Below are 26,049 nucleotides of genomic sequence, written 5' to 3'. Positions count from 1 at the left end.
AGTTTTCTATTTCAAAACAGAGACTACAATCTGAATATTGGAGTCTCACCAATAATATTGAGAGGAGGTACCCTGGTTAGAGTCTCCTGAAAACCCCAACATTCCCATTTCTGAAGTCCCGGTCCACATCCTATCAGACAGGCTACAGAGCACTCACATCCACATTCAATACTTCAGGAAACTGAACTCCAAACAACTGGCACCTTTTGTAAGCCTTTCATCCTCCTTTGAGCCCGCTCCAAGCAGGCCCTGGTCTGCACCCTTCCACCACCACAGCTCGGTCTGGAAGGACCTACAAGCTGCTAAAGCCAACTCGCAAGTCCAGTCCTCACCAGACCTGATCTTTCAGTCCGGTGTGACATCACTGACTCACGCTCTCCTCAGGACTTTTCCTTTACTCAAGTGCAACAAGGATATCTTCGAATGTCCTTCTGGTTGTTCCTTCTACACTGAACTCTGAAAACAGTGTCCCACGTTTAAATCAGTAAGCAACAAATTTTAAAAAATTCATGTCAGTCAACAGAATCAACAATATATTCTATTAATAATACTGAATTCAAGCAACAGAGATAATTTACTTAAGTCCACTGTGTGGAAAGAATAAGCATAATTCCTTTGGCTTAAAATATTTTCTTGTATTGTCAGCAAATATCTTCTCTTCACAGATGGTAAATACCACTGTGCCCCAAGGCTTGCTCCAGGGGCTTCTTTCTCTCTTCACATTCCTCAATTTTATCTGACTAGAACCCTGTGGGCAACTTTCAGATTTGCACCTCCCACCTGGACCTCTTCCCTAAATTCCAGCTTCTCCAGGTAACAACCTTCCCAACTTCTCCACTTGGAGGCCACACAACATATTCCCAACAGCTCTGGCGATCCTTCCCAGCTCTGTTCCAGGCAACTCCATAATTAAATAAAACGCTTCCAGGTTCTTGATATTCTCATCGCTTTTTCTCTCTCTTTCCTACTCCTCAAACAGTTGGTCAGGAAATGCTGTTGGTTCTTATATTCCTGGTCATTTTTCATCATCTCCTCTGCTATTTTCTTTCAAGATTACTGACAGCAGGTGTTTATCCTTAAGTATCCCCTCCTCTCTATTTTTCTATTCTCAACACAGTGATTCTATCAAAATGCAAGTCAAATCACCTCACTTCTCTGCTCAGGACCCTCCAACAACTCCCCATATTTCACTCAGAGGAAAAGTCAAATCCTTCAAACGGTCTAGCAGGTCCTCTTGAGGAAACCTCCAAAGCTCTCTTCCTTCATCCACTACTGTTCCCTGGCTCTTTGCACTCCATTTCTGCAGTCTTCTGACCCCAGGCATCTCTGTGGCTCGCGTGCTTCTTCGGGTCCTCTTCTCAGTGAGGCCAACCTAACTGTACCACAGATGACCCCTGACTTGGATGATCAACGCTACCATGGCGCAACAATGAGATGCATTTTATAAAACTGTGAATGCTGACCTTCTCATGGTTAGAGGTGGTCAGTACTGTCCTCTCTCGATGCTGATCAGGGACAATTAGCCACATGCTCAAGAAGGGAAACAACTGATATTCTGCAGTGTGCTGTGTTGTTAGGCTTTAACGGTCAGTAAGTTAGGTGCGTTAAATGTGATTCCAACTCACAATATACTGAACTTGCAACACGTTTATTGGGTCACAGCCCCATCCTGAGTGGAGAGCACCTATACCCCAAACTGCAATGTCCCTGATCCTTCCCTAATACTGCTACTGTCCCTTACCTACTCTTTTCTCCATTGTACTTACTATCTTCTAAAACACAATGAAATTTACTTTGTGCTATGGTTTAGATCAAGAATGACCCCTAAAACTCTTACGAGATTAGAAGCAGGGCTTTGGAAAGGTAATTGGATCACTGGGACACTATATTCATGGGCAGATTTAGTGGCTGAGTGCGCTGTCAGAAAGTGAGGTCTGGTCAGAAGAGACGTCGTTGAGGTGGGACCTGCAAGAGTGCATCTTCCATCCCAGCTGCTCCCTTTGAGCTCTGCTTCCTGGCTGCCATGACTTGGGCAGCTTTCCTCTGCTGGACCTTTCACCATACCCTTCCAGTCAAAATAAATCTCTCCTGTAAATTGTGCGTAAATTTGTCTCAGCAAAGAGAAAATGACTAAGACACTTCTTACGTTTACTGTTTGTCTTCTACCAAAATATAACATCTATGAAGGCAGGGCTTTTTTATTTTGTTCATGACACACTTCTGGGGTCATGAACACAGCCTAGAGTATAATTGGCATGGATTACACAGAATGAACAAAGAACTTAAAACACTTAACAATTTCAATTTCATAGGTACCTTTCAATATCTGAGGCTTTTTCCAGATCCTATTACTCCTAGAAAGTCCCTAAATTACATGTGAGCCTGACTTCACACCCTAACACAAACCTAGAAACCTCAGACAAGCTGGGAACATCCTGTATTTGATTATTGAGTCTGCTCCCTAAAACCAGGACTCTACTTACCTGTAAACATCTAATACCCTTCCACACACTGGCATTTTGTTCTTCATCTAGACGCAATCTATTTTGGCAGGAACTGTACCGCCTATTCAACATAGTCCCAAACAGTTCATAAAGACATAAAACCTAGTTTTGGGTGGACTTAGTATTTTTAAAGTGTTACGTTTACAAAGTTCAAGATTTTAAACATAAAATGCAGAACAAGGAACAGTTACCTGGATAAGGTAGATCCCTCCCCCTTAACGAACAGACCTAAATGATAAAGCATGCTTCCTTCATCTAGAGGAAACTGCCTTTGTTGGCTTAGTTTGTAATTATGCCATTTACATATAAATGTGTGCTTGAATTCCTTTTTTTGAAATATTCCCTTTGAAACTTTCAGATTATTAATTTATTTTGAATGGATGGCTTTAAAATCTTAAGCTTTAATGCTCACAACAAAATTCTAAGAGTTTTGACCCACATTATATAAACTGTGCCAATGGGAGAGGTACTGGAAGGAATAAACAATAACGATACCACGCAATAGTGGCTTTCTTTAAAAGTACTTGGAACTTTACAGGATACACGAGCAGAAGACATAGGCTACTGGTATTCTAAAGCACCTTGCATAAATTTAATCACCATAGAGAAATTTTTTTAATCTGCACATTTGCTTTTTGGCATCTGGAGAAAAACAATTATCTAGCAGGGAAAAGCTGGGGGACTGAGATGGTTGAAAATTAGAGAAAGAACTAGAAAAAATAATTCAATCAATTAGTGATCGGGGGACAGGCCAGCTGTTCCTCATGCAGAAACACAGACCACCCAAAATTTTTAAGTGCAAAACACTGTACCAGGTTTTGCTGCTTGTTTAATGCCACCAAAAAAAAACAAAGTATACAGGTTGGAGGTGTACAAGTTTAATGCAGAATGCTTGCCAAGCATGTATGAGGACCCTAAGTTTGATGCCCAGCACTGCTAAAAATCCAGAAACAAAATATAACAGAAACCCATGGTATCACTTGTAAACAAAAGCTCAGAGACCTCAAAGAAAAACTACAAATCTCTCTACACATAATTTCTTTTTGTCCTAAGCAACAAAACATTACTTGACTGTTAAGTATATGACGAAGACCAGGCCAGTTGTTTTACATGTATCACTTTACTTCATCAAAAGACCCTGTGACATAACTATTATTATTAGCCATGGCTTTACAGATGAAAACGCTGAGGTTAAGAGCATAACCTAATTTCCCCAACGTCACACGCAGGAGAACAGCTGGATATGAACCCCAGAGGATGGATGTCAAGATCAGACTTACCATTTTAACTCCCCTGCCTCTTGTATACTGTCTTCGAAATCTAATATTTCTTTCTTTAATAATGCCACTGAACAACTTGTCAAGAATTGTGGGCCCATGCTCAGCATATTTCTAAAATTTAACTTACACATTCTAAATGTTTGCTGTTGTAAGCAGTATCTCATTCAAGCAGGATGCATCCACTATTATAAAATTTTTGTAATTTTGCTTTTTTATTCTCTACCTAAATAAGCATAAAATGAAACACAGCCTTTCCATGACCCATGAAAACATCATTTATTCTTCAAGAAAACATGAAACAAAATATCTATATGAACAGTCACTCTTTGCAAGTACTTTGCTTTCTCTATTAGATCCCTCAGTGAAATCGTAATCCTGTGTTTTATAGTAAGTTCTTTCCTGGAGACTGTCACAGATCTCAGCATCAGAATTTCAACACTGCTTTGGTAAAGAATGGAAGTTTCCCAAGAGAATTAAGAAAAAAAAAACTTGATGGGGGAAGAAGAGGATGCAGAGGGAGGGAAAAACTATTTAAAGACAGAAAGTATAAATGTAGGAGTCAGCATTTTCTTAAGAATGAACTCTTTTGAAAAATTTTACACAGCAGTCATTTGAAATTAGGGTCCATACTGGAACATTTACAGATCTGTGAGACAGAGAATCAACCAGGTCCTCAGTTTATCACCTCACTGGTACTTACAACCCCAAGTCTCACTGAGGAGCCCTATAAGTAACAGGGAGACGAAGACAGAGAAGTTCCAACAGCCCTGAACTGAGGGCAGAGGCCCAGCAGGCAGGTGGAAGTGAGAGTTGGCCTCAGCTGTGTTTTGGGCAGGTGCAGGTCTGCTTCTGTCTTCACAGAACCACAGGATGGATGCCTTGCTGTGAATCTGGTAAGGGCACCTATCCCCCAAGCCAAGCATCTCCCAGTGGACTCTCTGCTTAAAATACACAGGAGGGGGCTGCATTTGCACTTCTGTGCTGGCCTCCAGCAGGGTGAAGCCTGCAGGCAGGAAGTCCTGATCTTCCTGCCTCTCTCAGGCTTACAGGTGGACTGAACCATCGGGAGGAGCTTCCTCTTAGAGCACCAGCACTAGCTGTGCAACTCAGTGTGAGTCACTCATCCTCCTCCCAGGGCTCCACGTCTACAAAATGATGGGGCTACAAAATGAAGTGTCACCAAAGGCCCCCAGCTCACCCACTACTCAGCTGAAATAGGATACTATCTACTTAGCATATTTCAAACTGTATCCCTAAAATACTACAATTCTGCGGATTGCATGAAACTCCTAGTGTTTACAGTGTGGTATTCCCCTCCTCCCCCATATTTTATTTCTCAAGTTTTTAATAAAAATCTTAAACCTATACTCTCCTCTCAGCCTTAAAGTACTCAATTTTCTTTAGCGTTATCAAAAGATTATCTACTGTAGAATAGCCCCTAGCTGCCCAAATATATATCAACAGAATGGATAAACTGAGTATATTCATTCATAAAGATAAAAAAACAAACAAGTGAAGAAAAAAATACTACCCCTTTCATCAATTTGGACTTACCAGGTGGCATTATGTTGTATCAAAGAAGAAGCTTTGTATTTGACTGCGTTTAACTGCAGTCCAAAAACCCATTAAAATTGAGCTGTGACAATAGAAATCAGGGGAGTGGTTACCCTTAGGGCAGGAGTTATGACTGTAAGTAAAGATAAGTTTTGGGGGCTGGTAAACTTCTGTTTCTGGATTACAATGCTGCCTATCTGTCTGTGATTGTTTCATGTTGCATACTACTGATCTATGCATTTTTCTGGTTGTGTATTAATTCAATAATAAGTTCAAAGAAATAAAGTAACAAGGACCAGAAAGGTGGGGGTGGGGGGCTACAGAAACTGTATAGCTCAAGTGCTTCAACCTGTAAGGAGAAAGTTAATTAATTTCATTTAATGTGACCAGAGAGAACCACCTGAAAATCTCAGTGAGAAACCTCGTTTCCTAAGATCTGCTGCTGAAATTTGTTCTATTTTTATAACTTCCTCTCTCACATGAAACTATGGTTCTAAATGAATATAAAATACTGCTTTAAATAAAGTATTAAATATTGTCGGAAAACATCTGAGAATATTTCAGGATGATTCCGTCAGAATACAAAGTTTCTAGAAACATCTGTCAGTGTTAACCCAATTACCAGCACATTAATGCAATGACCTGGGTAATGGCCAAATTTCTGCTTACTTCCCCTGCTGCACAGATTGAATTCTGCTGGGAAAGGCCGTGCAGGTGGAGGGACGCATTCAAGAAAACTCTGTGCTACAGACAACTCTGAGGAAGCTCCAGGAAAACAGTGCCTTCTCCTTGGGACTGCATGTGGCTCATCTGTGAATTTGTTTCAGCACATTTTTGTCTGCCTGAAGTAGTACAGCTAGTTGGCAGATCAGTGATTTCCTTCCCCTTCAGTGCCCTGCATCCCTCTTTGATCAATATGATCAACTGCATGATTGGTACATTTTATTCTCATAAAAAGTATTCTCTATTACATCACATAAGGTATTTAGCACAGACTACTTGTTTTTACCCAAAACTTTATAAATCTGTAACTCTAGTCATTACTACTGCAGGATCCCTTTTGGTCCTACATCACAGCTGATGGGCTCCCCAAATGCAAGGACAGGGACTAAATACTGTATTTGTAGAATCATTAGCACCTAGACAAAATATATTTCTAATTTTTGAAGTGGGAAGTAGTTTTTAGAGGGGGTGGGGAACAGTAATAAGTATTCAGCCCCTGCGTATTATGTGACGTTGAACCAGTGATTCAAGTGTAAGACAGACAAAGTTTCCAGGATAAATACCAATTAGTAGCCGATTCCCACCCTGTCTACAGACATTATGGGTACCTCGACTCTAACCATTTAGTCCCTTTCCTCAACTAAAAAAGATCCTATTCTTTAATTTCCACCTCCTAATTGAAAGTTCTCCCACCTCAGCCTTGATTGACATTCTTAGCCTTCCAACCTTAAATTTTTCTTGTAATTCAGGGCCCAGGATTCCACTTCCAGCTTCCTCTCAAATTATCCCTTTAACTAGTCTCTACTTACTTTTATAGGCCCCCAAAACTTCTCCAGGATAATGTGCAATTCAAAAAGCCTTTTCAACTACTCTCCACATCAAAGTTTAATCACAGAAGCCAACAATACCATTTTTCCTACATGAGTTTAGGGAAGGTACATTCTAACTGAAATTTCACTGTTTATAAAATTCCTTCATTGAATCTTTCCTGTTCTCTGTTTTATACACAATCACAATGAAGCAAACTCACAAAATGTGTCATTATACAATCATACAAAGACATTCTAAATAATAATTGTAAGACACAAGATACCTTTTGTAATTCTGGTGCTAGGAGTACAGGTTAAAATTTTTTTTAAGTTGTGTCTGTTGTTTATTGCTGGAGTGGGAAGGAGGTAAACACAGCAGACAGTTGAGAATCACAATGAACTATATATTACAGCAGGGTTCTACTGAAGATTATAAATGTACCTAAAACATTTTTTCCCCTGTAAAAGAAGAAATTTCGAATTGGGTAAATGAAAGCAAAGCCACTAACTTTGCCCATAACAATACACAATTCCTGTTTTCCCACTTAAGAAAGAAACAGTCCCAAACCTCATCACTTATGAGGTCTGGACTAATGAATACTAAGAAAAACATCCTCTCTACATAGATGCAGAAAACTTTTTTATTCTTAAGAAAGCTCATGAAATTTGGTTCGCAATTTAGAAAACTACCTAAGGGTAATTTGTGAATGCCATCTGGGACCCAGGCAGCGTCAGCAACCAAAGGGAAAATTTACTGAGATCATGCAAACCTAAAATTCACATACATTTTTACATCTGGACTGAATTAATCTTTTCTTGGTACTGGCTTTTATGTAATAAAATAATTGCTTGCAGGTTTATTTTTTTAAAGCCAGTTTAGAAATAAATATGTGCAACATCCAAGTTGAAAACTACAAAGAATCCCATGTTTAAAGTTACTTGTGAGACAGAACTCATTTACACTAAACTCTAAATCTGCCAGCTCAGTCAAAAACAATTCTGCTTAAAACTTTCATTCCAAGCATCTGCCACAAAAGTCTGCCACACAACCTATTATGTCACAAGTTAAGAAAGCCAAAAAATCTTTGTAAGCATAGTTAAGCATAGGGGGAAAAATCCACAAACTAGAAAAACTTTACAATTTAACAAGCTCAGTTGAGTGACAGGTTTTAAAGAACTTCTAGCCCCAAACTGTTACTTAGCACATTGGCATTTTGTTTTCAAAAGTAGTGTCTTCATCTTGGTCTGTGTTGTTTTCAAGACATCTTCCTATAAAGCCCAGGGCATTTCAATCCTGCAAGTTCAAATTGAGTACTTGAAGCTCTTATCTCACCACCAAAGGAGGGGTTGGAAAGATTTCCTGTCCCTTAAAATGAGCAAAGCAAGAATTGCTGATCACTACAGTGCCTCAGTGTTAAATCCCAGGGATTCTTAGCAATTCAGAGGGGAAATTAGTTCATATTACAGGCAGGCTGCTTTCTGGAGGAGATACGCTGCAGATAAGGTAATATGAGATATCCCCTGGGGGATCTTCTTCATCTAATAACCTTACCAAAGGTCCACTTTAATATGAAACATGAATCCAGTATGTTTACAAATAGACTGAAAAAGCAGCTTTCAAATGTCAGTTGTCTGACAATTCTGGAGTCTTTTCATTTTTAACATAAAACTTTTATTTCCCAAAACCATGCCAAAGGAAAATGATAAAGAGCCAGAAGTTTTATACTACAGAAGACAACAGCGAAGGCATCTTATTTCCTGCCTTTTTCTGGTCTTCTCCCCTCCCCCACTCTCCATCCTGCAGGCCATTTGTAGGTCTTGGTTGTTAAAACTACTTTCTAGGGTATTCTCATAATTCTCTAGAATTTGAAAACCTTCTTATTGTTCAACATAGCTGAGCTTAAATGTATGTTCTGCTCTTAAGAAGGAAACCCAAAGTCACAAGCCTATTTAATGACAGATGTGTTACGGAAAACTTTCCCCACAAAGTTTTGATGCTGTGAAATATCAACTCCCTGAAATCACAGAAAGGAAATGACTTACATTCTTGGAAAATGAAGCCACTAGCAGCTTTCTCCAATAGCATTTTCTAATCCCCAACCTACACCCTGTGGCAAGAGGGAGTATTTCGTGCAAAAACTACATTTAAATAGATGCTTCTAAGACCAACAATAAACACACATCAGGGGGTCGTTGGGTCCCAGATAAAAAAGAAAGGACTTTCGCTAGGAAAATCCTACAAGAGATATTTTTCTTACACATTCGGAAGTGCAAGAGAGCACAAGCTTGCAATCAAAGCAACCTGAGAACATTTACTGAAGTTTTCCTTCCCCACTGCGGGCACTGCAAGCTCCTGAGGGAAATACTGGCAAAACTGATTCGTTTCATGCGCGCACACACACACACACACACACACACGATACAAAAAGGTAAAAGAGCTACTACTATTTCTTTGGACATTAGCTACCCAACCTCTTGACCTGAGAAATCTGCAAGCTTTCAACTTTAAAATATACTTGTTTTGACAGCTTTCCATCTACTCACGCCTTTCAGAAAGCACCACACCAATAGGTCTCCCTTCCCGAGACTCGAGGTGTGGTTCGATCCTTGGGGACCACCCCTTGGAGGCCCCCAGTTGTCCAAGCCTGACAGCGCCCGCGCCCAAGAGGGTAGCCCAGTGGTCTCCCGGCCGGAGCGCCACTCACGCCTCCCAGGACCCGAAGTCTGCAGGCCGCGCCCACCATTCGCGCGCCTCAGGCCCCCTGCAGGCGCGAGTTAGCCCCAGCGCCACCTCTAGTACCAGAATCGGGCACTTTCGGGGGCATCGCGCGGCGCACGGCAGCTGGCTCCTTTCTGAAGCCGACTGCCCGGTCTCGAAGCGCGTACAACAGGCGGCAGGCAGGGCGTCGCGCCCGGGAACGCGGGGCGCAGGTGCGGGTCCCAGGGACGGTGTGCGAGCGGCGGGAGCCCTCGGAGCACAGCGCGGCGGCGGCACTGGCCTCCCGCCACGCCGCACAGCCGCCCTGGGCCAAGTCCTGCGACCCGCGGCAGCCGACTTGGGCGCCCGGAGCCCGACGCCCCGGGCGAGGGGGAGGAGAAGAAAGGCGCGGAGCTGAGAGCACAGCCTCCGCACGGACTAGCCACTCCACAGACCCTCCCGAAGTCCTTCCCGCCGCCGCCCGGCCGGCAGGGGGCACCGTGGGCGGCGAGGGCGCGGGATCCCGGCGAGGAGGCCCCAGGCGCCGAGCTCCTGCTCGTACCTCGCGAAAATCCCGAGCACCAGCGTCCGACTCCACTCAGCCTCTCGGTCTCTTCCTGCCGGCGCCAAGGCTGCCTGCTGCTCTCAGCCCCCTGGCCCAGGAGCCAAACCAGCGCTCCGCGAAAGCCCCGCCCCTCCCGGCCTTTCTCCCCGCCCCCTGAGGGCCCAGCCCGCCCACGAGTTCCGCCCCTGGCGCCCCGCCCTTGGACCGCCCCCGATCCTCGCCCCGGACCACGAGGATTGGCTACGGCCTCCGAGCCGCCGACGCCCAGCGCCCCGCCCCCCGCCCTGGGCCGCACGTGGAGCGCCTGTCAGCCCCGCCTCGGACCCAACCAAGTGTCCCGCAGCGTGGGGCGGTGGGGGGCAACCGAGGACGGGAGGACGTGGAAGAATCCGCTCCTTCCAGGTCGTAGGGAGGAATTCGGGTCTATGATAGACTTTATGGTGTGGACTGAGATGATGCAGATCTTTTCCCCTACGATAGAGACTGACAAAGTCAGGGGAACACTGTCGAATTCCCCCTTCTGGGTGAGTGGTGCTCTGGGCCACGCGGCCCCCGCTTTTCGTGAAGCTCCCTACCAGGCTGCGTCGCGTGGTTTCCTTCCTTTAGCCCAGTCTTACTGGGCACCCACTGAGGAGAGGCTGCTTGGAGCGGAGGCGGTCCCCGGGTGGGAGGCTTTGTGACTTGTCGCTTCCTGCTGTTCTCTTGCCCCACGTCCCCGCGCCCCCGCGCCCCCGCGCCCCCGCGCCCCCGCAGGTTGGTCGCGGGACGGCGGAGTGGGCACCAGAAGGTGGCGGAGACTCCCAGCCAATTCGGCACCCTGGTTCGCCGGCTACTTGCAGCGTCCTTTGCCTGGCTTTGACAGCTAGGTGAGGAGAGGGGATTTTACCCAACACCTGGGTGACGCCAGCAAGAGCCAGCCTTAATTGCCCTCTTTTTTTTTTTTTTTAAATCAAACATAAGTGTCTGATGCTAGTTTTTATTGGCTGAAAGTGTGGCTGGCTGGATGCTTCGTTTGCATAGCGAGACAAATTCAGTTTTGAGTTCCTTACACCTGAAGCTCATTTGAAATAATTACCTCATTCACAGCTCTGACATTTTGGAGACCGAGACATTATAACTATCAGGAACTATGATCTTTTGTCTTTTTATAATCGGTTATAACTTCGGAACTTCTCATCAAGCTGAACAGTTCCTTGAGACAGTGCTTTTGTAGCTAAAAGTGATGACTCCATTATGGAAAGAAGAGTAAGAAGTATATTTTAACGACTCCCGTTTTGTTTTGAAGATAGGGTCTCACTGTGTAATTTAGGTTGGCCTTGAACTATTTTAAACTGGCCTCGGTGATTATACTGCTTTAGCCTCCTAATTTGCTGCCTTTTAAATTGTATTTAATAAACCAAAATACCGTTTCATTACAATATAGGCATCAACGTGGAAGATTACACTTTTTTCTCATTTGTTTTTTATATGCACTCAGAATGAGTGAGGTCTACTTTAAAATGTAATGAGATAATACAGCATTGCTTTCGTGTGAGAAATATTACTGTCTTGAAAAGCAGTCTCTACATCTGATTTATTTTCAGGTTTCATGCATCAAAATTTAGCAGATTAAAAATAGTATTGTTCAATAGTTAAGCATTGTTACAAAAATGCAATACGAAGCAAAATATTTTAAGTAGCTTTTTTAAAAAATGTGTTTGAGTTTATTGTCTAAAATTAGATTGTACCAAAATTGACTGTGTGACTTCTGGATTATAATGATATTAACAATGAGTATCACAGTAAGCCTAAAACTTAAACTGGACATGGTGTGCAGACCTGTAATCCCAATACTCAAGAGGCTTAGGCAGGAAGATTACAGAAATTTGCTTAGCGAGCAAGAACATGACTCAAAAAAAATTTTTTTTTTCAAACTAAGTACTTTATATTTTTCAAATTGGTTTTGTAAATTGTGTAACTTTCTGACAGTTTGGAAACAAAGCATTCCACTAAGATAGAAAAGGAGATAGGAGAGGTGGTCTTATCACAGGAAATGTAATTCTATACCTATTTCAAAGTTATACTTTTAGATGTGGAAATAGAATTTTATTTTCATCGGTACGAGTTTTCCTAAATATGGGGTATTGCCCACCACCAAAACATCATCCTAAATTAGAATGTTAAGAGCAACATTTTAAATTACTTCTTCCAAGATTTTTAAATGTCAACACAACTTTGTATTTTTGCTTTTCTTAGGAAGACGTTATTTCCTTCAACGGATGTACTGAGTACTTCCATGCAACAGTGGCAGGACTAGACTGAAATTCAAGTATACTGGGATGGTCCAGGAGATTATCCAGTATGCCCTGTGACCAGAGAGGTTTCAAAACTACTGCTACCTGTGTCCCAGGCACGTGAATTAATTGGTCTGGAATATGACATGGGCTTTGGAATGTGTTAAATATCCTCAGATTTTTTTTAGGTGTAAATATATTTGGGGTCAGGGACTAAAGTATCTCAGGTAGAGGTCACAGAATGAGGAGGCACAGGGAGGCATGCCTGGGAAGCAGGATGGTCATGTATCTATCTAATCTTTGTAATGAAAAAAGCTTAAGCATTGGTGGGTGACGTGTGTTTTGCTGTAAAGAAAACAATTATGTAAAAAACAAGATACCGGAACTACTGTAGTTTACTGTTTTTTTACAAGTACTTGCCAGGCATCGGGATAATATATGAGAAGACTAGTTCAGTATACAAGGACAAAAATTATTTTTATCTCTTACATAATTCAAAGTTTTGGGGGATTCAGGTTTTAATGAAAGAGAGAAATGAGTAATTTGAAATACTTGTAAAGAATACTTTTCCAAAATTAAATCCTGTTTATCATTCTGGCTGAAGGTCATAATAAAGAAATTAGGTTTACTTTTCTTCTTGGTAATTACTGAGATCCATTTGAGAAACAAAATAAAATGCATTTTAAACAAGCAAAATAAATTTAATTAAGCCCTACTCTACAGTTTTAATGCCTGTGTTGCTGATAAAAGACAAAATAATCACTCAGAACTTATATAGTGTAGTGCTCTAGTCCTGATTTTTTCACTGCCTAACTCTTAAAACGTCATTATTTTTCAGATAGTATATTAATGTGGCCTGTAAAATAAAAACAACAAAAGAATTTAGTGAGCAAGCCTATCAAAATGGTCTTCAATTATTTAAGGCAATTATCTAGTGATCAGGAGTAGATAACAGAGATACAAATGCAGATGAATTTTCTAACTTTACGATGTACAAAAGTGACCCACATTCAATAGTAACTGGCCTTCAGATTCTGAATTTCGATCTTTTCCTGGGCTAGTAAGAACGGGCTAACACACTCCCTTTTGATGCTGATGCAGCAGTAAACAACCTGCACCCTGTAGCAGGGGTGGCAAACCTATGGCATGTGTGCTGCAGCGGCCACTCACAGCCCCCTCTGTAGCATGGGAGCCAAATGTGTAAGTTGTTTTCCCTAAATGAAAACCTCAGCATTCAGGTTAAATTGCAGTATTGGCCCTTTGCGATAAATAAGTGACTTTTAGGTTGCAATTTGGGTACTCAGTCCCTAAAAGGTTTTCCATCACTGCAGACTAGTGTACTAGATACAGTAATTTACAGGAAATGCTCAGCATTGTAAAATAGCCCTATGTTAGGTGATTTTACCCAACTAAAGGCTAATGTAAGTGAAACTGTTGAAGGTAGATCAGGCTGAGCTTTGGTGCTCAGTAAATTAGGTATATTAAATGCATTTTCAGCTCACGATATTTCCAATTTCAGTGGTTTTGTTGGGTTGTGACCCTGGAGTAAGTAGAGTATTTGTAATTTTTCTGCAGTCACCACAGCACAGGTGGCTAGTATGATAGAACAATCTACCTTAAGAAGATTCACCTGTCCCCAGTTTAGAGCCACAGAATTGAAAAAATTATATTCTGTTCTCTTGTGCATCAACTTTTGAGAAAATATCTGAAAGTGAGATAATTTGACTGTCCAGGGACAACACTGCATTCTCTACAGCATGTCAATGTTGACAGGACACAGCTGAAGAGCTAGTTTGCGTCCATGCTGTATAGTTTTACTTTGATCAGATATCCTGTGGCTCACTAAACTCAAGGACCGTGTATGGGTAAGACTCCCAAGAAAATCTGCTGTCTAGGATTTGGATTATAAAACAAAGTTCTAATGTGCTAGTTACACTAACTGATTGGATGGAAACAAGAAAATATTTGGAGTTACAATAGACCCTTATTTTCTTCTCACCTATAAAAGGAAAATAAAATCTGTACACATTCTTACTTAGCTTGGCTATGGAAACAAATGCCAAAAATTGTGAAGTCCTCTATAGGTAAGGCCATAGTTAGATTTTTCTGTTTGAAGTTTACCCTAATCATTCTCTTAGCCTAAACTGATGTCTTATCCTCTGGTTCTTCAAGGGAAGAACAGAGGTAATTCGACGAGGGTGTCTTGAGATAGCAGTAATAGATTGGGAGATTGTCTGAAAGAAAGAGAGAGATAAGTAAAGAAAAAAAGAGAAAGGAAGAAAAAAAAGAAACAGTTCCTGATGTTTTGTTTTATTAAACATGGAGAGAAAAGATATGAGGCAGTAGCACTCTTAACTAGATCTAGCATTGAAAGTAAGACTTTGGGGGACAGGTTGGGCACTTCTTAAATATGCTCTCCTTGAAAACTTCACTATATATTTGTGACTCATGTAAGTTAGGCCAAATGTTCTACATGATTTCTTGAGCAGAAAAATAGAATTAACAAATAAGTGAATATTTTGCCAATAGTCTATATTGAGTTAATAATTTTTGTCACTTGTGCCCAAATTTCTTAAAGGATAATGGAAATGCATACCTCATGTGTGACAATTTTAAGTATAATACAGCCTTAAAATATAGGGCAGTATAAATTATATAATCACATGTACTTTGCTTTTTCATAGTCCTTCACTGAAGTTAGTGATGACTGTGTCAATTGTTTATCAACTGTCGGTGCTCTTAGAATTTAAGTTTCGTTTGAGCACAAAACTAATCTCTGAATTCTCTGTTCCTACTGTCTGGAACATTATCTCACATATATTTTCTGAATGAATGGATTTCATAAGTTACATGTAAGGAAGGAGTGGTGTACGTTTTCATTTGTGTGCTGAGGGTGGGTTAAAGAGAAGAGAAACAGACTTATATGAGCACGGGAAAGGGTTAGCATTTTTTGAGAAGCTTCTTGGACTGATGTCCCAGGTATTGATGAAGCAGAATCTACTACTTAAGGAGACTTGAGTTGAGAGTGACACTTTTTTTCAAGCGTAGCTCTATGATATAAAGATAAATACAGTGGTGAACTTAATTTGTTCTATAATTATGGAAAAGATGGCCACATATATGTTTGTGTGGGAAAGATGACCTTGGTCACATTTGTCACCCAATACAGAGTTTTCAAACAAAAACCAAATTTTGCCAAATGCTTCTGTTTGCAAACCCATTAAAGCATTTGTGAACCAAGGTACTACTATATTCTATGTTCCTTGATTTTATTTCTCTGCTTTTTACTACTCAGTCCTTTGACATATTAAGAACTCTGTTAAGTGCATTTTAGTAGTGTTTTCTAGTTATTGAACTCCTTGCCAAAAAGCATTTTGATGAGACAGCTTTGGGAACACAGTGACTTGAGTTTGGCAAGCAGAAGAAAGCAGCCCTTCCTCTATTCTCGTGGGTCCCCCATCTCCATGTGAAATTCAGCTGGCTTTTGTGTCAGCAGGAGCTTTGCTACCTCGAACCCTTCTTGGAAACCTCTCTCCACCATGTGCCACCTTTCCACCCTCCGCCTAGACCCTGAGTTCCCAGACCTTCCCAATTCTTTCAGTTTATTACCCACTTGTGCCTTTACTCCTTTGGCTTTCAATTTAATCCCTGGAGTAGTCTTGGGTTCTAATCCTTTTCACTTTCTAATCCTGCTTCCTTAAAAAAAAAATCTCAAAACCTGGGTCAGCACAGTCATCCCTTTTTCAGCATTTTGCTTTAAAGACACTGAGAAGCCTACAGAACATGGAGTAAGTGCACCGACCAGTCAGGCACAGCACCAGGACAGCAGTTCCAGCAGTAGTCCCACAGATGCCAACTGCTTACTCATCCCTCTTTGCCTTGCTTGCTGGATAACACAGTGGCTGTGTAGATGGTTAAGGCTCTCTCCAGGTCGCCTACTCTGCTCATCCTGCCTCTCTCGAGTCAACCTCCCCTTCCTTTTCACTGCTCCCTTCTTTAAGAAGAGGCTTGTACGTATGACCTGGTGGAGTCCTCCCAGCTCTCTGAAAGAGCCCATCATCAGCCTTGGGTTACAGATGCCCCAGGCTGTACAGCAAATGCACAGTGGTGCCCGAGTGTGGACCCAGGGACTCTAAGCTCTGTCCCTGCAGTGTCTGGCTCTCAGTGCAGACTGGGTCAGTTGTTTCTGCATGGAGGGTCAGTCCTCTCCACTTCCAGACTTTGCTTGTCTTTCTTTTGAGACTATGCTCTCCTGACTACTCAGTCTCCTACCAAGGCTGTGTATCCCCAGCTCTCCTAGCTCTTCTGAGTTGTCTCCATCATTTGTTAACCCCTTTACCAGGTAAGTATTAAACTTTTACTTGTTTACTATTTTTGTTTGTTTGAGGCAGAGTATTCTACATAGTCCGGGCTGGCCTTGAACTTGTGATCCTCCTGCTTCGTGAGTGCTGGAATTGCAAGCCTGTGCCACCATATCAAGTTTAGTTTAAACTTTTTAATCTATGGTTGTGGGAAGAAGTAGCTGACTTTATTAAAGCAATTTTAGTATTAGAAGATGGGAGTTATTTGTGATGTAAAGGAATCCTCACACTCATAGCTTGATACTTCTAGTATTGAACAGAGATTGGTTTTTCCCCTGGAGAACATTAGCTATGTCTAGAGGTATTTTTGGTTGATAACTTTATGATGAGAGAAAGTCAGTGCTCTAAGCATTTCATTTAGTGTGTAGAGCCTAAGGATGCTGTTAAACATCCTACAGTGCAGCCCCGACTACGAAGCATTATTGCCCCAGTTTGAGAACCGCTGATGTAGAAGGGAATTTGACTGAAACATTTTAGTCAGGGAGGGTAGAGTCCTTCTGGTGATGCCTTCTGGGCTGTCAAAGATCTGTTACAAAGTCACTAGAGGAGAAGGACCATGTTTTTGGGACCTATGGACTGAGGTATTTGGGCGCAATTTCTTTTTGTTTTTAGACACCAATGAATGTTTGTTGAATAAATGTATACCTGCATAAGAGATAGCTTCTAGAGACTTAGAAATTACATATTTTTTCTGCCTCTATGTTTCCCCTCATTTTACTCAGATCTTTTATCAGCCCCAAGATGCTCGATACACATTTTATGTCTTCTTATGTTGGTCTTCTTTTTTCAGTATATTATGATTTTAAAGGGAAATGGTAACTAGAATAATCATTTTATCTGACAAAATATTTGCTTTTTGCATTGGTAAAACTTCTACCTCTGATTATACAATTTCTAATATGATAGGACACATCTTTGTCAGTAGAGGTAGGAGAGGATTTATCTCAGTCTCTTACATAATAAGCCAAAGAACAAAAGATTTGGAAAGTTTTTCACTTAAGTAATAGCAATAAAGAATGAATTTATTGAACTAAAATTAGTCTCAGAGGTATATTAATAAAAGGAAAACTAAAATTTAAGCAGGACTGAGTGCATATTAGCTCTTATAACATATAGTTATAAATACTTTGCTATATTTTATTATTTTTCAATTAGTATATATTAGTAATACAAACTAATGTGTTTCATTTTGGCATATTCATATATGTATATAGTATACTTTGATGCTAAGTTTTATTTTTAAGTGGCTTGGTAGAAATGTATTTAACAGATTGAACAATGATGTTTTAAGCAAATAATCATGCCAAATATGTAAAATTTGAAACTTTGAAATAGTGATTAGGGTTATCAAAAATATTTGCATAAATTATGTTAATCATATGCATAATGACTGTTGCCTCTTTCTTATTTCTATACTTTCATTGTTCATCATATCACTGGCATTTATTATAAGGAATATGTGTTTTTATTTGAATATATTAACGTTTTATGAGCAAAACCAAAAAATAGCTAGAAAAAGATCATTATAAAATCTATAAAAGATTGGATCATTAATTACCTTTTTCAAATATTGCCTGATTCCCACTTAGACTTATCACATTTCTTTCAGACAGAGGATCCCAAATCTGGCAATGTGTCAGAGCCATTTAAGGACTGGTGACAGGCCTGAGAATCCTAAAATAACAGCAACAAACTCCAAACGATTCTGACACTCATTTATGACCATATGGGAGCTGCCCTGCTGAGGATTATGCTAAAGCAATTTTAGATGCAGAGGCCATATTTTGAAATGTTTAATTTGAAGCCACCAAATGCTTTAGGTCCTGGAACTCTACCAGGAATGGGAATGGGTTATGGTGTGATTAGTAGTCTTTTTATCACAATGAGGACATTGACGTCAGCCACTTCAGTTCAAAGTGGGGAAAGGTTGTCTATTTTTGATTTACTGTGATGTGAAAAGAATAGCTAATAACTGATTATTAATTTGGTTAGAGGTCAGCCAACTGAAGTAAAGCAATAGAAACTCCTATTTTGGTGAGTAACATAATCGCAATTAGTCCCCAGAAATTGTCACATCAATCTAATTGTGTATAAATGAATCAAAGTCTTAATTAACATTTCTATAAATATACTGGAGAGCCGCTCTGAAAACATGGAATATAGACTGAATATAATATACATTGTCCCAATTTCTACCTCCCATTTCATAGTTTTGCTCTTTTGATCTTGCTTAATGAACATCTATATAGTTCATGTACATGGGGATATATTTTGTTCCCACTACACTGACCCATCTGTGATTTTTAAAGATGGCACCTCTAGAGAAATATAAGATGGTATATTTTGTTTAGTGAATGTCAAGTGTAATGGTTGTTTCAGGAATCTGATGCATTTAAAATTATAATGACAGTTGATTATTTCAGGTACTATACTGAGTTTAGGTTTATTATCTCATTAAATCATAACCACGACCTTATAAGATAGGTACTATCATAATTCCTGTTTCACAAATGAGGGAGCCAGGGAAACTCAAAAGTCAACAGTTGAGTTTCTAAACAACGTTTAAACAAGAGAATGGTCCTATTAAAACATGAAAACACCCAGTTTTTATTTTCAAAACTAAATAAAAGGGCTGCCACTTTCTTGGCAGAGGAAGCTATATATAGGGAAGGCGGGAGAAGCATCCAAGATATGTGCCCATTCAAGCTGATTCAAACCCAGATATGTACATGGAACAGGATGGGCTGGAGACAAAATTCTCAGTGCATTTCTGGTGGGTAGAGCTATTAATAAATCATTAGAAAGAATTACGTGAGGTCATTTGGCAAGCAGCAGCCAACAGGGCAGTGCCTGATGACCTGACTTCTACTCCAGCAGCTCAAGTTGGCCTGTGTCTCAAACTGATGAGCCTAAAGGGGGGATGATGAAAGCTCTCAGGTAAGTTGCTACATGCCCCGGCATTCTATTTGCAACTCAGTTTATTTTTTTCTTTCAAGTTTGCAATGACTTCACTTGAACCGTAAAGCATAGTATGAAGGAGAAAGCCTGCCTCTTTAAAGGGGAAATTGGCAATTCGTGCATCTGTCTTTGCCTTTAGTCGCAGAAGTTTTGTAGGTCATTGCAGGGGCCCGTCTGTAAAACCCAGCATGTCACAAGAGCCTACTGTGTCAGCTGTGGCTTCCAGAGCAAGAATGAAAGCAATGCAGAACCACAGGGCCAAGGCTCCCAGTCTGAATGGAGTGGAGGAAAGATGCCGTCTGCCCTGCCTTGGTCTCCAGCCCCACTGCACTCCTAACCCATGGCAAGAATAGGGCAGACTTTCTATGTCTTAAAGAAAACCCATCCCTATGATTCTTAGCATCTCAAAAATAAATGTTCTCAAGTTTCAAGAAAAGACAACTACTAAAACCTTTTGGGAGATTTGGGAAAAGATGAGTCAGATCAGAATGGATCCGAAAACACTTTTAGTTGGATTCCTGAACATGTGAGGACATCAACTTATCTTGTGAGTTTAGTCCTTATGCTTACTTTGTGATTCCTACATAAGGATGAAAGCCCTTCAGTTTTGTGATTTGTCATGCTAACAAATAGGGAAAATTTATTTTCTGTGTCCTCTATTCCTTTTAATTTGCTTTTACATGCCCTGCATTGGACGTGTGAGTGGCAGCAAAGGGTTACTGCTAACTGTACAGTTCAGGGCTGATCCCATGCCATCTGCTTTAGGGCAGTTTTTTCTCAGTCACTATTTCTTTTCTTTCTTTCTTTTTTCTTTTTTTTTTTTTTTTTTTTTTTTTTGGTACTGGGAATTGAACTCATGACTTCACGCTTGCCAGGCAGGTGCTGATGCCTGCTGAGCTAAGTCCCCAGCCCACTCAGTCACTATTTCTAGCCAGTGGTATCACTCCTATTACTATTCAAAAACAGATATGTATAATATGTATTTCTAAAAGGAATTACATGTAACATAGTAACATCCTTCACTTATGAGATATGATCAAAACATACAGTGAATATTTAATCATTCAACAGTTTACCCCGAGTGTCCCTTGAGCAGTGTGTTTGTTTATATATTGAGCATCTCAAGGGATGCCCAGGTAGGTGTCATTTCAACCAGTCTATTTCTGTATCGAATAAGTTGGATAAAATCATCAGTTTTTAAAAACCTTTTTTCAGATATGCAGTTTTATTTCTTTTTATCTACTTATTCACTAGTTTATTTTTTGTACTAGGAATTGAACTCATGGCCTTGTGCTTGCCAGACAAGTGCAAAATTGTCATTTTTATATTTCCTGTTATAAAAATTAACAAAAATACACAATTTTTGGTCATTCTGTATTTAAATAATTGGCCTGGTAAGTAGCTAATTAAAAAATTATTTTAGTAAAAGACACATTGCCATGACTCCCCCTCAGAATATTCCTCCTTATAAAGTTCTTACATCATATGATCAAAAACACGGAGAATACTGCTGTTGGATACCATCCAATAAAAAGTCTCAGAAAAATGTTACTGTGTCCTCATCTGCCTCGATTCCCTAACCTGGCATCATGCAACTTCTGGCTCTTCCCTAAGGTCAAAATGACCAGGAAAAGGTAAACATTTTGAATCAGCTCGGGATATCAAGGCAGCCATACAGCATAACTAAAGACATGCATGAAAAAGGACTTCAGAACTACTTCAGAAAATGGTAAGAATAATAGGGAAGTATGTTTGAAGCAAAGGGGAGTTTTTGAAAGTGATCCATGGCAATATGTCTTTTACTGCAGTACTTTTAAAAAATGTAACATTCACTGTACTTTGATCATGCACCATCTTGCGATAACTAAATCAGTTAATCAGAGTAAGGTCAGATTTCAAAAGATTTTAATGTAATGGCTTTTATTTAAAATGTTTTAATTTTTCTTTTAAATAGGAGTACATACAAATAGAATTTCTAGCTATTTTACTGACAATGAAAATTAATTTTTAATTATGAAGTATAATTACTATTGCAGGGTTTATGAATGTGAGAGACGATGCCAAATGAGTCTGATCTTTGTTTTTCCTCTCCAGCTGCCTCTGACTTTTCCTGCCCAGCTGTGTGAGAATGGGCTCTGTACTGTCCCTGCAGGCCATCAGTCTCTGAGCGGGGACATAATAGACAAGGACTCCATGAGGCACAGGAAATAAGTGTTTTGTGTTATAGAGAACTTCTGGGGTTAAGCCTACATTCTGGTCTTTTCCCTGTGGATTTTATCCTCTCATTGGACCTTCCATAAAATAAACTGCATTTTCTAGTTTTTTTAAATTATTGCATTATCAAGCTCACAAAAGGATGTTAGCCAACACAAGGACTTCCGGAGATATTTCCAACACAAGTCACTCCAAAGGAATGGCTTTTATTATGTTTTTAGCAGGAAAACAATATCTTTCTAGATAAAGAATGTACGCAAAAGCTCAAGGGTAGCTGCTCTCGTACGTGATTACTCAAATGCACTGCAAGTATTTTTACATTCAATTCCTACGTCTCCCTACAAATCTTTCTAATGCAGGAAGGCTTTTTTTTAAATTAATAATCATTTTACCAGGCATGGTGGTGCTATTCTGTAATCCCAGCACTGGAAAGGCTGAGGCAAGCGGATCATTGCAAGTTCAAGAACAGCCTGGGCTACAAAGTGAGCCCAAGGCCAGCCTGAACCACATAGTGAGACCCTGTCTCAAAAGACCAAAAAAAAAAAAAAAAAAAAGTCACTCTTGAAAGATGAAGTAACCAAGGCACAAAGAAGTCCCTTGTCCTGGGTTCTGAAGCCAGATCAAAACGCAGATGATCTGACTGCCCAGAATATGTTCTTACTAGCGACACAATGCTTCCTGATAAAACACATTTAAAACAGTAAAGAAAATGAGTGCATTTAATCTTTTTTCCTAAACATAATTTTTAAAAAAATTAGACAACCAAGAACTTCTACTGATATGCCAAGTAGCTAGATATGTCAGTAGCAAGGCTCTTATTGTGGAGAATGGGCCCAAGATCAGGGCCACGTCAGCTTCCACCTGCTCTGCACTGCTAAAGAAGTAGGAGTTTAGGGCTGGGGGTTTAGCTCAGCGGCTCAAGCACCCGCCTGGTAAGCATAAAGTCTTAAATTTGATTCCTGGAACCAAAAAAAGGGGAGTTTAATGCCAAGCACTGGTTACTAAGCTCTGGGAACAGGGCGATTGGAAAGTATACTCTATATTTTACAGCTGTAAACTTACAGATATTTTAACCTACATATTTAATTGATTTCATTATGCTGACAATTTTCATTTTATAGATAAGTAGAGACTCAGAGAAATCCAGTGACTTTACTGGGCTCCATGTACCTAGCTAGTGGGAAGTCAGGACATAAGCCCGTTCTTTCTGGGTGCATTTGTTTATTTACAGTTAGGTGCTTCCCAGATTCACGAGAGATGGCTTCCCATTTTTTTTTCTACTGTTCTAAAAATATCAAAAACTAACATCCATGTATTTTTGTCAATTTATCTGCTTTTTTTTGCCTTTTAAGTAGATATTGGTAAATGAAAATGTGTTTCAATTTCCCCAGTAGATTTGAATTTCATGAGTTTTACATTTCTCACAAAAGGGGCCAAGTCCAGCAATTTAATTTTCATGAACTAAGAGCTTTGATTAAAGTCTTTACTTTGACAAATAATTGGTTTTGGGAATAGGGGATAGAGATAATTCCACCATAGGATAAGCATTCATTCATTTATTCAAACAGATACGCATTGCATGCCTAATATGCTTCAGACATTGTGTTAGGTACAGGTCATGCAAGCATAATTACAGCATAGTTTTTTCCCTGGAGGAATAATCATTTTCCCTTTCTTCTTTATTAACCAAAATCTGATATATTTATTCTTGCTGTACTTAAATTAGGTTGAAAGTGTGGTAAAGGCACTGTTCTTAGTACACCATATGATTTTAAATGGCAACAGACAAGCACTTTAAAAACTAGTTAAGTTACATATTATTTTAGTGTATGAAAATGTCATATATACAATGTAGTCACACTCATTTCAATGCAGAAAAATCAAAAGAGCTTACAAATGTATATTCAATGGCTGTTATGGCTTAGGTCATGGCTGGTCATTCTGGTGCTCCCCTTTATGCAGACCATGTGAACTTCAGGCAGGGCTCAGGTATATGCTGTGTAAACCTTCTGCTATAACATTTCCAAAGTGGAACAGTAGGGATCTTTGAAAGTACCGATGAAATGAATTAATGTCATGGATTCTATAGGTATAGAATTTTGGTATCAGTGCATTTATTTTAAATAACTTTAAAGTAAAAAATTTTAAAATGTCACTTTTGAAGATAGTCATTTAGTATGTGAAGTACAACACAGAACTATATTATGCTAATCCTGAGCAATTTTATTTTCTGTAAGGAACTGATATCTTGGTACACGTTGGAAATTGATTAGTTACTCTTTGCATTGCTTGCCTTAAGATGTCTTATTTGTAAAACACATCATTGCTTTCCATTTAATTTTATGGCTACCTTCTAATTACGGCAAATGATTAGTGACTTTCTCATTTTTAATTCAAAGATGTGCAGCTGTGTTTGTATTACTAACAGCAAACATCAGAACTAATCAGTAATAAACCATGTTAAACGTACTTGTCTAATGAGATGCCTGATCTTTGAGCTAACATCTGGAGCCTCAGTCTGCACATCTGGGTGTAATAAACGGGCTTTGTGTTACATTCCAAGTATCTTACATGCCTATATCACTGCTCTAAGGGCTCTTGACAACCAAGTACCAGGTTGTGATAGGACAGAGAGAGCCAGCGTCTCAACTTTCTCAACCCAAAACTCTTGGTGGTATGTGGTGTGGAGAGACAGACAGAGACAGAGAGACAAAGAAAGAGAAAGAGAAAGAAGGGGAGAGACAGGGAAGGGAGGCAGAGAGAGAAGGAGAAGACAAAAATAGCAAGTTTCCAACCCCATCTGTAGCCACTTTGATGGGGTAGACTTGGAGCTGATAAATCTGCATCTAAAATTTTTCTTCAGTATGAAAATATTAAAACCCATAGAAAACATTAGAACCTTCACATAGCCTATTATTTTGATAGAATACTTATTAACATTTGCCTTATTCACTTCATGTTTTCAAGATATTTTAAAGCAAATTCTAGGTAACATATGTCATACCAAATGCTTAAGTACAATCTCTTAAAAATTTTATATAACTTAATACCATTATTAAACTTAATGAGAGTGAACAGTAATTCCTTATAATTCAAACTTTCTGTGTACTTAAAACGTCTTCCTATAATTGTTTTGTTGACATTGAGGTCCAAACAAGTTATATTTACATATAGTGAGCATAAAAGGTATTTTGTTCTTTGTTTTTTCCTGAAGACTTTCCCTTTTGCCCAAATCACCGTTAACCAGTACCTCCATCAGCCTGTACTCTAGGCTATCAGATGGCGATTCAGGTAAAGACAGGGTCATTCTTTGGAATATCCCTTGCTCTTCGGTTAGCCAGAACTAGGGCTCCTTGATGCTCTTAGAAAGACAGGATGAAGGTAGGACACAAGGGCTGCCTACATGTGAGGACTTTAGATAGGCAAGAAATTATACTCCCGTAATCTTCTGTGCCATCTTTTTCCAAAATGTTTTATAAAATGTTTCTGAGATTGAGTTTTTCTTTGGGACAAGCTCATAGAACTCTACGCAACCTCTCAGCTTTGGAGATGGTTCCTTTTACTTCCCTCTTCATTGGGACAAAATTCCCACCACTCACAACTTAAGAAAAGAGAAGTTTATTCTGGCTCATATTTTAGTTCATCGCTGGCTGGCTCCAAGGCAGAGGAATGGCATGGCAGGGGCAGGGCAGAAGAAAGCTGCTCCCAGAACAAACGTGGTGGTGGCAGGAAGCAGGGATAGGTGGGGGAGGAGCTGGAGAGGGAGATAAAACCCTTCCAGGGTCGCATCCCCAGGGACATCCTTCAGAGCAGGCTCCTAGCACATGCCAGATACAATGTCCCCTTAATACAGTCACCTTCCAAGAGCCCTGCCTCTGAGTCTAGGAAGCTTTGGGGTGACATCCATATAGGAGCCATAACAGAGGCTCATTCTGCACATTTAATGTAATAAAGACTCTCTCAGTGTCAACAGAACAATTTCCTATCTCCAAACTGACTCGATTATGGTGTTAGGGTCTCCCACCTGATACAGGTTACCTGGGAATATCTTGGAATACACTTTGGGAAGTACATTGATCTACATCACATTATTATTGCTTGTATTAAACA

The 26,049-nt window shown here is 40.0% G+C and overlaps 1 protein-coding gene and 1 long non-coding RNA gene across 8 annotated transcripts in view; one reads left to right on the top strand and one right to left on the bottom strand.

Annotated features, from left to right (window-relative positions):
* Positions 1-10,728, bottom strand: part of Frmd6 (FERM domain containing 6) — a 72,805-nt gene extending 62,077 nt beyond the window's left edge. For 3 of the 6 annotated variants that reach the window (XM_003471824.5, XM_013154682.3, XM_003471823.5), the window contains exon 1: positions 10,131-10,267. The gene's annotated coding sequence lies outside the window, so the exon portion shown is untranslated. Of the gene's footprint in view, positions 1-9,414; positions 9,556-9,670; positions 9,807-10,130; positions 10,268-10,708 lie in introns of those variants that run through there. The other 3 variants (XM_063247589.1, XM_063247584.1, XM_063247577.1) reach the window with 3 other exon arrangements.
* On the top strand, positions 10,467-24,408 carry LOC134475783 (uncharacterized). Of its 2 annotated transcripts, none has more exons than XR_010047028.1 (4): positions 10,467-10,657; positions 19,642-19,704; positions 21,340-21,454; positions 21,820-24,408. It is a non-coding gene; the product is annotated as an uncharacterized LOC134475783 (long non-coding RNA). The 2 variants fall into 2 exon arrangements; XR_010047026.1 differs by lacking the exon at positions 10,467-10,657 and adding an exon at positions 10,819-16,748.
* The last annotated feature ends 1,641 nt before the right edge of the window (positions 24,409-26,049 follow it).

Source organism: Cavia porcellus, unplaced genomic scaffold, assembly GCF_034190915.1.
Source record: "Cavia porcellus strain 051 isolate PalLab524CR breed Dunkin Hartley unplaced genomic scaffold, mCavPor4.1 scaffold_1, whole genome shotgun sequence".
NCBI lineage: Eukaryota > Metazoa > Chordata > Mammalia > Rodentia > Caviidae > Cavia > Cavia porcellus.
This window is presented reverse-complemented; position numbering and strand designations above follow the sequence as displayed.